General features: G+C 48.9%; 1 long non-coding RNA gene across 1 annotated transcript in view; it reads left to right on the top strand.

Moving 5' to 3' along the window:
- The window catches only part of LOC139819576 (uncharacterized), a 159554-nt gene that overhangs the window by 143619 nt on the left and 2256 nt on the right, over positions 1-13679 (top strand). The window lies entirely within an intron of this gene.

The raw sequence follows: 13679 nt of genomic DNA, 5'->3' as shown, positions 1-13679 counted from the left end.
GAACCGACGAGTAGGTGAATGCACGCGGGGCTTCGTCGTCGACGTCGCCCTCATCGTCCTCCTCGTCGTCGTCGTCGTCGTCGTCGTGGCAGCGACGACCACCCGCGTGCACGTGTGCAGCTCCCGCACACGCGTAGCCGCGGGTCCAGAATATTTGCAAGCCAAATTTTAATACCGGAATTAATTTGACCCGAGAAGGCCGACGAGTTTGAGGTAGTTAGGTACACACCTTCCCGGGGATGTACGGCGTCCAGGCGGCTTCGCGGGGGGGGACGAGGGGGGGCCAAGGGAGCCCGAGCGAGCGACCCATCGCCTCCTCCTACATCGGAGGGACGACCTCGCGTCCTCCGTGGTCCTCGTTCTCGTCGCATTATGTAAAAAGTGTAAGCTAATTTATCGACGTCGCGCGTAGAAAGGACGGGGGATGGCGCGGCCTCTCGCGAAATTTTCCTCCGGCCGCGGTACTTTGGCTTTACATCGTGAATTATTATGGCCGCCGAGTTCGACCCTTTTCTCCCTTTCCCGAGGATCCCGCCGTTACCCCGGTGCGCAGTGACGCGCAACTTTCAACGATCGCGGACTCCTTTCCTTCCGCGACACGACATCAGGCAGAAATATTCGATAATAACGCGGCGCGTTGATGGCCCGCGATATTTTCAGCTGAATTTACATTCCGGCGAAGCGTGTCCAAAAGTGACTGATCTAATCTCAACTGATTTTCAAGCGTGCCACAAAGGGAATGAACAGAATTAACGGAAGGACAAACTTGTGCTGAAGGTTGCGCGTCACTGCATCATCTCGCGGCTCGGTTCTCTCTCCGCTTCGCCCTCTATATGTCTTTCTCATCTCGCTCCACTCTGTCTACTCTATACCGTTTTCTTTCTCCGCTGCTCAACCCCCGCTCACCCCTCGCGTTCATCTACGTTCGCCCGATACAAATGGCCAAAGTAAACTTCGCCATTACGAAGTACCTGGCGCGGAAGTCACTCCGCTATGGAGCCACCCACCATTTTGGCGTTGCCGCCACCATCCACGGGAGAGAAACTCCCCTTGGACTTTCACGGAGAGAAAGGGCGCCCCCCGCCCCTACTCCCGTAACCGAACGCACCAGCCGGCCCAGAAGGGCACCCGGAACTTACTTCGCCGAACCAACTCGCGCGCTCGCTATTAATATTTACGCAAATAACGTGAGCCAAATGAAATTTAACAACGGGCAAACCGATTATTCACGCGCGCGCGCCGTCCACACATATATAGAGCACGGGTTACAAAAACTAATGAGTATTAGATTAATTAAATACGTAGAGAATTTCGAAATAAATTTACCCATAGCGAGAACTCGCTTCATCGCACGAATATATGAACGATTTATACTGGGCGAGGATAAACCGAGTTCTTCAAAGCCGAATAACTTGGCCTGGCTCTTTCAGTGGCTTAGGAACTCTGCTCCAGACAATAAGATCTTCCTCAGGTCTCAACAAAAGGACATTCAAATACGTTAAACCGGATTTTCGACCACGCGGAGAACATTTCACAGATTGTAAGCCAATAAGACGAATTGGATTAGAGTTAACGAGAAGAGAAAAAAAAGACTCGCCAGCGGAAGTCAATGTTCTTATCGAGTGAGAATTTATATCCAGCAGATTTAAAGGGCGCGATATCGAACCGCTTCATACCTGGCGGGTAATTAAATTTCGTAATCGCCGGCTTGGGGTCCGAGAGGGAAGAAAATACCGTTCGACGATTCTAATTAAAATTATTTAGAGGCGGTACGGGGCGATAATTAATTAAGAGTAAGGATACGCCGGTAATTAAAATCCCGCGAAGAAGAGGCCGATCGCACCCCCCCCCCTCTCCCACACGCCCGACATACACGAGGGCCTAGGGATGATGGAGTTCGCGGTGAAAGGCGCTCCAGGAAAGAGGACGAGCGAACGAAAGAGGAGATGAGAGTTGCGATTGTTGACGGGAGGTTATTTTTGCGATCCAGGAAATTCGCAGGAGACTCGCCGCCACCGCCCCGACACAGAGCATCTCGTGTCGCGCGCTACATCTCCTAGGAGCATTAATTCAATATCTAATTAACTCGATCCTCTCTCGCAGAGGAGTCTCGAGATCTCGCCTATTCTCGCGGGCGCGCTGCTTCAATTTTACGAGCTGTCGCGAAAGGCAAGCAGCAGCGACGGCGCCGCGGCGATACCTGGCGAGACCGTCGTAAATAGCCTTCGCTTGGGAATCGTCGAATTATTTCAGCGAAAAACAGCGGAGGTCGGCGGAAGTTTGCGCGATAAATAATTGAGCGATATCCAGCCGAGGAGTGATGGTCGACACCGACGCGACGCCGCGCGAAACTTTCATTACGCTCGACCCGCGAGACCCCGGGACGGTCGACATCTTGTGATTGCCGACAAATAAAAGAATCGCGTGGAAACTCGCGAGGGAGGTATCGTGCAATAAACCACGTACAATTTTCCATTCGACTTTTAAGAGAACGAAAATGCTTCCCTTCCCTCTCTCTCTCTCTCTTTCTCTCTGTCTTTCTCTGCCTCTCTCCTTCCCTCTCAGCCAGATTGGACGAACTACTTTACGAGCTGGACTACTACTTTACGCCGTACATATTCTCCGGAGCGACGAGGGAAAATCGCCCTCCCTGTGCCGTGTTCCCTTCGGGTTCGACCCTTCGTACCCTCCCTGCCATTCGATAAACTTTGTCGATTACACTTTTCCGTCGAGCGGCCGGCCGACGTGAGCGGCAGCCGCGCCCGTGTAAGTTAATGAATCTCACGTCGGGGACGCAAGGTAGGGGGATATCCGGCTGACCCGAGGAAACTTGCGTCCAGAATTACGCACGAACGAAAAAGAGGACGAAGGTTCGTGCTTGAGGGGAATAATCTAGTAATAGCTTCCGATAGTCTTTTGCGCCAGCAAAAATCTGCCACGTAGCGATCCGCGACCGATAAGCGTTAAAACACGATCTTAATTAATTAGAACAATATTACACACGAGAACCATTATTATTAGATCTCTTAGGAAGCAAAGCTGAAAGAGATAAAAACGAATTTTTTTCAAAGCACAGTGGTGTAAAAAATTGATGTGCAGAAGTCTTCTTGAAAGAGCATCATTATGCACACATATGAAGCACCAGTAAGAACATATAAAAACGCCAATTATTACAATATTATTACAACAAAAATGATATTTTTGTAAGTTTGTATCTTTATCGTTTCCAATAAATTAATAATCCAGTAATAAATAATGATATTCGTAAACATACACAAAAAAGATTATTCCTCGGTGGAACTTTCAAAGAGAGACGCAGTCTCATCGGAACGATCAAATAAATAATTAATCTCATTAAAATATAATTGCGCTAAATAAACACACTGAAAGAAACAGCTACTTTAAGTGCGGGGGGGGGGGAAATATCGCGGTGAAAAAGAGAGTGTTCGATGTTCGATAAGTTTCACGCTCGCGTTACAACATCCTCAGATACAAATACCCCGTGTTTATAGAATGGAATTTCATTTGCTGAACGAAAGGGAAATAAAAACAATCCGCCCTCGTACATCAGTTCGAAGCTGCTTGCGATCTCGCGCGCGCGCGCGAGCGCGCTCGCGCGTCCGCCCGCCCCAGCACTCTTTGATTTTCACTCTCGGCATCCTTGACCCAGAGACCACGTTCGATTCCAGCGTCGGCTTCAATTTTTTTCACGCGGCTCTTTTTATTCCTCCCGATACCTCACCTTTCTCTTTCTCCGCGACGCTCCTTCATCGCCGCCTCCTCCTTCACCGTCCGCCTCCTTCCCCTAACGACCCTGGTGGCTCCGTCCTCTCTTTCGCGCCGTCCGCAAGAGAAAGGGAGAGAGATAGCCGTCCTTTCTCTTTTCCTCACGCCGCGTGCGCGTCTATTCGCGCTCTATCCTTTCGCGTCGTCGCCATTTTGCGTCCTTCATCGATCCTGCGCCCACGCACTCCCCTGCTTTTCCCGCCACTTTTCTCTCTCCCGACGACGAGCCGGCAGCGTGCACCTCGTGCTCTCTCGCCGCTGTACCCACCCTTCATTTTCTTTATCAGCAAAATATCGCCGATTTCCGAATCGTCACCGCTCTCATACCGAACGACTCGCCCAAGTCGCTACCGTTCGCGAACTGATTCGTCTTTGCAGCCTTTCGTCCGCGCGATCTCGCACCCGGTTCGAACCGATTTGCATAGAGCTACGGAGGACCGGATTGAAGCGCGCTACTGAAGCGAGAGGGAGAGCAGAGATGAATGTACACGAGGCATAGCGCCTTTTATGGTAGAGAGCGATCTCCATTGTCAGACCCCCAGCAGCGCTGCACAGCTCAGCCCCCTCCAAGTAACCCCAGCGAGCTGCAACGAAGTCCTGCAGAATTCTGCAGAACCTTGCAGATCTTCTGTCTCGCCGAAATTGACGGAAGCCCATTTATAGTACAATTATGAGATGTTTAGCTGCATTTTACAATTGCAAACGATATCATTTTGTTCTAAAAACGTTTCTACCGCAATTTGAAATAAATACGATGCTGGATTTGTGCGATTAATGCGGTTCGGTACGAAAATTTTATGAAGTCGAGAGATAAAAGCGGGCAATGTTAATATTTCTAGTAATCTTAATACTACTTCCAACAATATGTAATATATTTCTAAGGATATAAAGCTTGCGCTTTACAGAAAAATTAATGTAGAGAACAATTTTACGCGCATAATCTCACGTTCGTTCACCGAGTGTTATCATCAACTTAATTTCAACAAGTAATCCTAGCAACACGTCGAAAAAAAAAAACTAGAAAAAGATATTCCACAGCTCTTGATTGCAAATTATGCAACGCACATTTCGTGATAACTTCATCTCAACGCCAGTAGACTCTTACTTCATACGTATGATTGTTCTTTATACCCGCGAATGTAATATAACAGCAATAAACCAGCAGAGTTATGTGACGCGAGCAATTTTCCTCTTTTATAACGTCCAAGGACAAAAAATGGCCTTCTTGGTGGCGCGCGTACGCAGCCAAAAGTAGCCCCGGCGTATATCTCTCTAGGGTTAATAACTCTAATCGTTATAATATACCGTTGAAGAGCGCTAAAACGGGTGGCTGTGACAGAAAACGTCTTTATGCGTGTAACTGTCTTCCTGCAGCGAATAAACGCGATCAGCTGAAGTGCGCTGGATGCAAAACATATCCTACCTCTTCTCCCTCCCTCTCACCCCCGAGGTGATACATCTTTGCAACGGAAGCAAAAACTCGCGCGAAACGAGGGACAAAAATATACCGCTGCAAGGAGCCGCGATTGTAATTCATATTAAGCATCGCAAATGAATTCAAAAATCGTGCCCCCGTAGGTCCCCTCCCCCCTATCCAGCCCTCTACGTAGCTCTCGCAAAGAGCCGCGCGAGTGCCGCGCGGCGAGCGCGGCGTGACATTTATTAAGTTGTTACGCGGGCAAAAAGCTATTTACCTTGTTGCGAAGTAAATTTCCAACTGGAAAGTTCCCCGAGAACTGTCACGCATCCCTGTGTTTTCGCATTCGAAACGTGCAAGCCGGTTATCAAGTTCCGCTTAGCGGCGTCTCGCGACATGTCTGTAACAGTTTTCCGCGAGCGATTTCCGAGACTATCTCCCCATCTCTCTTTCTCCAACCGCCCGAAAGTTTCGTTTGACGTCAGTCTTTTCAGAAGTTAAATCGCAGCCCGACCAAACGCTTGACGAACGTTTTGAGGTCGGCGCGCTGAAATAGCAAGCGCGCAACTTCCTCCGCGCGTTTCCCCCTGCCAAAGGTCGCGGCAAGTAACACCTCTACACATACATCTCACTGAATTTATAATCATTCATAATTACACGTTTCGTAACAATATCTCCCGACATTAGCTACCGGCGATAAGCTGGATTCAGCACGATTCTCGTCCGACGAAGGCCCGCTGTCTGATTTAATGCTGGAGTATTCAACCCGACGTTCCGCGATCAAACAATCAGTTTAGAGCCTCACTTCAAAGCTTTGTTCATCCTCGGCAGACAGATGTGCCGAGTTGTATAGAGAAATCGTTGGAGGAGGAGTTTCATTGGCGAAAATCCCACGATTTCGTATGCAGAAACTCTTGCGCAGCCTCCTTCCATCATTCTTTCCATGAATCTTCCAGCAAGCGACGTGTGTCTTGGCTATAACTCCGTTGTGGCTATCAAACGCGGATAAAGTCCCACGGCAATGATGTCAGCTTCCTTACGATCGGAGCCGCAGCTCTATCGTGAGAATATTTCCCTAATGAATAAAGCTAAGTCTTTTAGCGGCGCATCAATACTACGTAGACGCGAACTGCAAATCCATTTTTGCTGGAGAGAGCTGCTCGAAGACCCCCAGCGAAGAACCGGTTGCTTGGGACCCACGGACGACCGTCGGGCGACTGGAGGGAAGCTACTCTTGAGGTAAATCGATCTGGGACTTGTTTGACGAGGGGTCACCGGAAAGGCTAGCAGGTTGCTCCAAAACACGAGTTGAGGTCCCGACCCAAAATTCTCACCTTTGACCTTACACAGGTATCCAATTTACGAACTTCAAACGGAAATTTATTCGGACTGGTGCAAAGCGTTTCTCCGCGCAAATTTCGTCCCGGCGAAATGTCGCTTGAAATTGAAACGCTCTTACGAGTGTTCGTTTTAAGATCATAAAAAATTTTTATCGTCAAAATCAAGAGCAATTTCACTGTACGTCTCGTAATGGTGATAAAGGTATCTTGCTGTTTACCCACTTCTTAACGAGACACTCGTTATCGCGAGCTAAAATTAGGTTTCTAATCATCATGTACAAAAAATCCGAATGCCCTGATTAAAGAAAGATACAGTGAACGATCGAGTCATACGAGCTTCTCGTCTGGATCGTAGTCGGTTAAATCGGATCATTGAAGCCGGCTCGCCTCGGCGCCAACCCCGAGCCCGATCCGCGCCGCGATATAGGCCTATTATGTAATCGGGTGTGTATCAAACTGTGTATCAATATGTCCAGCGTACATATACACGCGGGGGCCGTCTATACGCGGACGGCCGACGACGTATCGCACAATGCGCGAATGTGTGCCGGCATGGCAGCGCGCGACGCGGCGTGCGGCGTGCGGCGTGTGCCCCGGCGTTGCGTTGCGTAGCGTGCGGCACGGAACACGTGTCGATACGGCCACATAATGGGAACATAACCGCTATATAGGTGTCCGGGAGTATTTAGGTGTCATGGTGTCACAGGTTAATTGCACATGATTGGTTATTGTCCGTCTGCCGGCCGCATCCAGCCACGTCATTTACTTTCGTTTTCGACCGATTCTACGGCCATTGCGCAAGTCGCTAACACGCTCTCGCATATAACACGCATATCGTCTCTCTCCCGCTCTCTCTCTCTCGCTCTCCCTCATCGCTTTCTCTCTCTCTCTCTCTCATTCTCTCTCGCACTTTTTCTCCGTTCTCTTCACGGCCATGCGCGACATCCACTCGTCTCGTGCCGTTCGTTTTGGAATCGATGCCGCAGCTGACATCGGGGGGGAAAAAAAAATCGGACGGCACACGACGGGACGGGAAACTGTGTCCACGCAGGGGCGAGCGACGGCACGGTCTGACCGATTTATTGCGGCGACCGCTGGCGGTACGCCTCTGCACACCGCGTTTTCTTTTCTTCGCTTTTCGCCGACCCGCCCACTCCCGGCCACGCTCTCCGACCGTAATCCGCGACCTTCGTCGTGACGGATGTGCGCCACGTGGGATTCAATCGGGAGATCACCCTGACGTATCGAAACCCGTCTGCAGGATTAAAGCTGAAAGCTGAGTCCTACATAACACCCCAGCGTAGGTGTATAATCCACAATGCTCGTGTTTAAAAATAATTATAAGAAATAAATCTAAGTTCTTGTATTTTTAGAAATAATTATTTCTAATTAAGAGTCTTCAATTAAGAACTGTTAGTAAGGCACAAGGGTAATTTGTACGACGAAAAGTATGTTAAAATCAACCGGGAAAACAACACAATTTCACTCGTCGATATTTTCGTCGAGCGGAAAGAATAGTTTCTATCCCTGCCAGGGGAATGCAGACAGTTATCAGACAAAGGATATTTCGAAATATTTTTAGCTCAAAGAGATCAAACTCTATTTCGATTAATAAAATCCATTGTAGTCCGCATCGCGGATTAATCGTAAGCGCAATTAAACGTCAAATAGATCAATCACGACACAAGAGGAGCAGCCACATTCGGTGGCACATTCGCTTGAAACTAATCATATCAGCACATTGCTATTAAAGCCGGGATTAACATCGTCATCTTATCGATCCATCCGCTATCGATTCTGTACACTTCGCGGCGGACTGGGCTCTCTGAGAACTGACCAGGGGGATACGTCCAATAATCGATGATAATGCGATGACGCGCGAGAGAGGTTTGACCTTGACACTGGATCAATTAACGCGCATTGACCCCCTTCGCTCGGACCTCGCCCCCGAACCCACCCCTCCCCCTCTCCTCCTCCCCCCTTCTCACCCCGAGTCCCGTTGGTCCAATGCTACTGTGCATACGCGTGCCACGTTAACAGCCGCATACGTGCAACCAAACTGCATACTGGGTGGATCGTACCGGTAGGTATGCAATTTCACGACCGTTCGACACGAGACTCCCACGTGCTCTAATTCCTCCTGACACGATGACCCATGAGATATCGCCGGATCGTTGTAGGAAACGTCGTAGGGAACGTCGTGTACATCAGAAATACGCCTCGACGACCCGCGTCGGAAGAGAACGAAATTCAAGAGACAGCTATGAATTTTGTTCTGGTTGAAAACTTCCTCACAATTTCGTACCGCGCACCGATATCTCTCTCTGCACGTAGTGAAGAAGTGACCGCTTTTAATTCTCTCTCTCACTTTTCCTCGATTTTCACTTGGAAAACGAAGCGCAGTCGAGAACGTGTATCGAATTCGCGGAAGAATTGAGATCTACATCTTCCCGCATCGCGTTCACCGGGCGAGAGCAGGCGACGCTTTGTTCATCGGTCGATTCGATCCACCGGCGATCCAAATTCCACGTCGACGGCGGTCTATCTTCATTAATGGGTCAGCATTAACGTCACCCGGTATATACGTGCGTGACCGTGAACGCACATTCTACGGAACGTTGCGGAACACTATCGCTGTCAATGACCGATATTACGCACAGCCGTACGTTCCGTCGGCTCCTGCGAATCCCCTATGGTAACGCGGCTCGGCCCATTTCGAGAACCGTGCACCTGTGAAATTGGCACCGCGCTAAACGCCCGTGCTTTATTGCTCCTCTTGCCGCCCGCCCGCATTGTCTCAGAATTACGCTGCAGATCGCCAGAAATGCGCCCGAAACGTTGATGGAACTTTATTTACGAGCGCCCCTGATCGAGATATGATAATTAAATCTAAACGAATGTGTCTGTTTAACTCTCTGACAGACTTCCGTAATGCGCGTATAATTTCTGTTTATAAGAGAAACACAGATCCTTTTTGCTTCAAATAACTTGACACGTTGAATTTATGCGTTCTATTATACAAATATGAACTTTAAAATGTTTCTGTGTTGTAATTTATATCATTTTTAACACTCGGATGATATTTGAATTGCATTCCTACAAGTGTATGAAGAAAAATCTTATTAACAATTAAATTAAATTATTTTTGCATTTATCAGTAACAAAATATTTTATAAACTTCCGATTAACATGTATGATATAATTTCTCTTGTGTATGGCTCGTATAATATATTACGAGTAAACTCAGATATGGCGTCTTTTACTACAGCTTTTACGAGAATAGCCAGTGGTGATAAATCGTCATTAAACCACATTTGAGACTGCGGCAGTGACAAATAGCGAGGAAGGATGGCCGATGGAGATAACCGGAGGGGAAGGAAGAAACATTGAAGAACGCGCGGGTGATCGAGGAACCACCGGCTTTCTCATTCACCTCGAACAACGCTCCCGATATCGGTGTCAATCCAATCAATGGTTTATTAATCGTCGTGCGAACTATGGAGACACAGAGAATAAAGAGAGAGGGTGGGGAGGGTGGGGAGGGAAGAGCAAGCAGGAATACGCACGGGAGAAAGATACAGGAGCGAGAAGCTGGAAGAGAAGAGGACGGGGAGGGACGGTATCACGAAGAATCGGTGAAAATGGAGGGTGCGAGAGAAAAGGAGAGAAAAGCGAGATGCAGAGAAAGATAGAGAAAGAGAGAAGTGGAGAGAGCGTTCGTCCGTTTGTTTGGACGGAGGACCTTAAACACGTGGTCCCATTGTATACACACGGATCGTACGGATCGAGGCCCGAGAAAATAAAAAAAAGCCTGCCCATTGGAGGAATGGAGAGAGGCGGGTGAGTGCGCCGGCTCGCGGGAAAAGAATGACGCACCGAGTGAAACGAGAGACCGAGACGAAGGGAGATAGCGGTGGGCCGGGGAGGAGAAGGCACCCTTTCGCGCATGCTGTATTGTTTCTGTGTCCGGTCCAGGCGGGAGAGAGAGAAAGAGAGAGAGAGAGAGAGAGAGAGAGAGAGAGAGACAGCGCGGGGGGTGTCGATGAACGGCGGGTGCGAGCGAGACAACCGCTATCGGTTATTGGAAATCTGTATTTTTGTAGGCCATACCTCTCTTCCGCGTTAACCCCGTGCTTCTGTGCTGAGTGAATCGCAACCAATGGGTCACCCCGATCGTCTCGATCGAGCGACACGCGGGAGAGACGATGCCGCCGGCCACGGCTCACGTCGCACGCGGGACACTTTCAATCTGTGTCGTCATCGTGGGGCTCTCTCTTTTTCGCGATGGCGGTCCTGGCCGATGGCCGCGGCATCGCCACCGCGCCGGCGATTCCAATCTAACTTACAATGGCCGCGTATTAAAGGTTCCATTTGCGAGCCCCCGCGCGGATGGCGGGTCGCGACTCTATCGCAGAATTACGCCGCGTTTCCGCCGTACCGCTGCCAACCTCGTACGTTACACAACCAATCGTTCACTCCCACACCGGGAATGCTACACTCGTCGCGGACTCGTTCGCGCGATTGCTTTTTTCCATCACCGCTCGTAGAATTCGTAGATTCGCTTCTTTATTCGTTGTCTTCTCCGTCTTATCTTCGCTCGCTTGATCACACGCGTAAAATTATACAAAATAAAGTTTATCGAGAATTCACGGATGCGGATGATAAGCGCAGAGCGGCTATTTAAATTTTCCAATATTTCGCCTGTTGTACTTAATAAGAACTTTATTTTTGTTCACCATTATTTCGTTATTTTCGTTCACCTCTGTGCTCATTACTGCAGTGACATTTTCCACATGAGGATATTCATAAAGCTGCTTACACGGTGTAATAAAAAAATTTTACAATAATGCATTTCCTTGTGTCCTTCTTAATCCTTTTAATATTTTAACAACCACGCGTGCAAAATATAAACGTGCAAACCAAAGTACAGTTCAAAGCTAACTACGCATCCCATGGTTGACCTTTTCGCCGCGGAAAGCAGAGCGAAAGACGCGCGTTCCGGTGGTATCGGAATCTGCGCGACGTCCAGCGTCCACAAATGAACGGAATAACGACAAACCAACGTAAAAAAAAAAAAAAAAAAAAAGAAATTTCCTCAGGTATAAAAAAGTGCACGGGGCAATTATCGTAAACCAGATATCTCCGTCAGTCGATCTCCCTTTTCGCGCCGATTAGCCGGCTGAAATTTCAAGCGTGAATTCTCTCGTTTGCAAATTTCCCTAAAAATCGCCACCACTTTGACCGTGTGCCTGGAAGGTACACGTAGGTACACGGCAGCGCCAGGCGACGTTATTGCGCGCTCGCCCTTTCCCGCGGTAACAGCGTTGCATCGCCGACCGAACGACACGTTGCTCAAAGAGGTCCAATTTTGCATGGCGTTAATCGCATTATCTCGTCCCGCCCGATCGAAAACTCAAACGGCCGGGCTATCTCATCGTCGCCTCGTCGCCTCTTCGCTTCATTAAGAGATACACCTCCCCGGGATTCCGGACGGCGCGGCGCGGCGCGGCGCGGACGCGGCGGGTCGCACGCTCCTCCAGAGGCGCCGGTTCGCGCGTCCTCCGGCCGCGCGTTCTCCAGCAGGCGCCGATAATGGCGTTCTTATTAGCCGCGACATTATCCCGTCGGTCGAGGCTAATAGGAATCGAATTATGTCGATGGCACGATAATGGAAATTAATCGTAATCAAATAATCGATCGTTTATGCCGTTCCAAGAGGCGCGTGAGCCACTTGCGTAGTCATCACTTCGCGAGATAAGTCTATGTACATCGCTAATTCCACTTGTGTCGTTCGCTACATCGTGATAATGACGCGACAAACATTACAAACAATCACAAGGAGTTCGTAAGTCGCAACAGAATTATGCCGCGACCTTGAAGAGACGAACGAACGAAATAAACTTCATCGCACACGTAGAATCGTTTTCGAACTGGAAAGGGCCAATGAACACGCGGGATCATCTGTACTTTTTACGACCGACTTAACTGTCGAATGAGATTTTTTTTGTCGATTACGGTCAAACGTTTCGCGTTTTCGCAACGGATCAGATTGACGCGACCAGCGATACGAACGATTTTCCTAAATCAGGTTAACGAGACGAATTCGCCGGATCGATGAACTTTTTCTCGCCGCGGTATCTACGTCAGGAAGTATGGCAGATCAAATGGATAATTGCTAATTAGTACCCTCGGGCTCCGATTCGGGGAAACGCGATAATTAGGCACCAACGAGCACGCGTCTACATGGTTTTGCAATCATTAGTTATGTACTTACCATGAACTATAAGAACAATTGATATAAAGAAAAATTCGTTGCGCTGTACGTAATTGGATGCATAATTTTCGACGCATTTACAAACGCATTTTGCGCATAATACATAATTCATAAGATAGAAGTCATGCATGATCCTCCATAAACCGGCTAAGCAGTTAAGTGTGCAAATTTTACTTAATTACGAAAACGTGGTTTATCATACTTTCGTTAAATAGCGCGATTAGCGACGAAGGTAATTGCGCCCGAGTTATTTATAATCGTAAGGTCCGCGAGAGGCAATAAGGCGATCTCGCGCAGGAAATATCACTGCCGATGTTAACCTCCGCAATCGGAGAGCCCGTTAATTCCCCATCTTAATTAGCGCGTAACGCGCTTATCGCGACATTTTTAAAGTAGCTATATCGAAAGGCCGAGCGAGTTTTACTTTTTTGTTCCTTTTTTTTTTACCAAGTCACTTTCGTTCGCGCGGAGCGTGCCGCCGCGATAAATGGTACTCGATAAATTTACGACGAATTTACCGATAAAAATAAAGCGCAAAAAAAGAAGAGAGAGGCGCGCGCGCACGCGAGCTCTATATCTTTCTCTTTTTCTCTCTCACGTGAAAAAATACGCTCGGTAAATCCGCGCGTTGTGAAACCGGGCAACGCGGCGTGGCGCGGCGGAGTGTTCGGCGAACGATCGACGACCATTCAAAAGCCGCCGTCTGAAAAGTTTTTCCACCCGCGGCTCCGGTAAACACCACCACGGTTTTTCTTCAACTTTTCAAACACCCCCCGCCCCGCCATCGCCGCGCCATCCGCCCGCGCGCATCGTCCCGGCGCCTCTTTTTTCTTTTCCCGGCTCGTCCTCTTCCTCACGCTAG

Source organism: Temnothorax longispinosus, chromosome 9 (assembly GCF_030848805.1).
Source record: "Temnothorax longispinosus isolate EJ_2023e chromosome 9, Tlon_JGU_v1, whole genome shotgun sequence".
In the NCBI taxonomy this organism is placed as follows: Eukaryota; Metazoa; Arthropoda; class Insecta; order Hymenoptera; family Formicidae; genus Temnothorax; species Temnothorax longispinosus.
This window is presented reverse-complemented; position numbering and strand designations above follow the sequence as displayed.